The sequence below is a fragment of the Galeopterus variegatus genome, unplaced genomic scaffold, assembly GCF_000696425.1.
Source record: "Galeopterus variegatus unplaced genomic scaffold, G_variegatus-3.0.2 Scaffold1535, whole genome shotgun sequence".
Taxonomy (NCBI): domain Eukaryota; kingdom Metazoa; phylum Chordata; class Mammalia; order Dermoptera; family Cynocephalidae; genus Galeopterus; species Galeopterus variegatus.
Window position 1 is genome coordinate 24,022 of NW_007727646.1, and position 323 is coordinate 24,344.

Below are 323 nucleotides of genomic sequence, written 5' to 3' on the forward strand. Positions count from 1 at the left end.
TTGCCGCCGGCCCGAGGCCGCTAACGCTGGGAAGCCGGGCGCCCTGTCTCGCGGACGGCGCCGCGCTGGGCAGGGGCCTGGCGTGCTCCCTCGGCTCCCAGGGATGCCCGGGCCCCCATCCGGGAGGCAGGGCTCGGGGCAGCTTTTCTAACCCGGGACTGAGAGTCATCCAGGTCCTGATGAATCGACCCTAAAAGCCTCTCCACGGCCCCCTGCCCCTGCCTTGCAGCCACCACTCTTTCACCTCCCGGCCCGGGCACATTCAGCCTCCCCCTCCCGTCGACCCTCCAGGGCAGGGCGGACCATTCTCCGGCCTGCTGCCC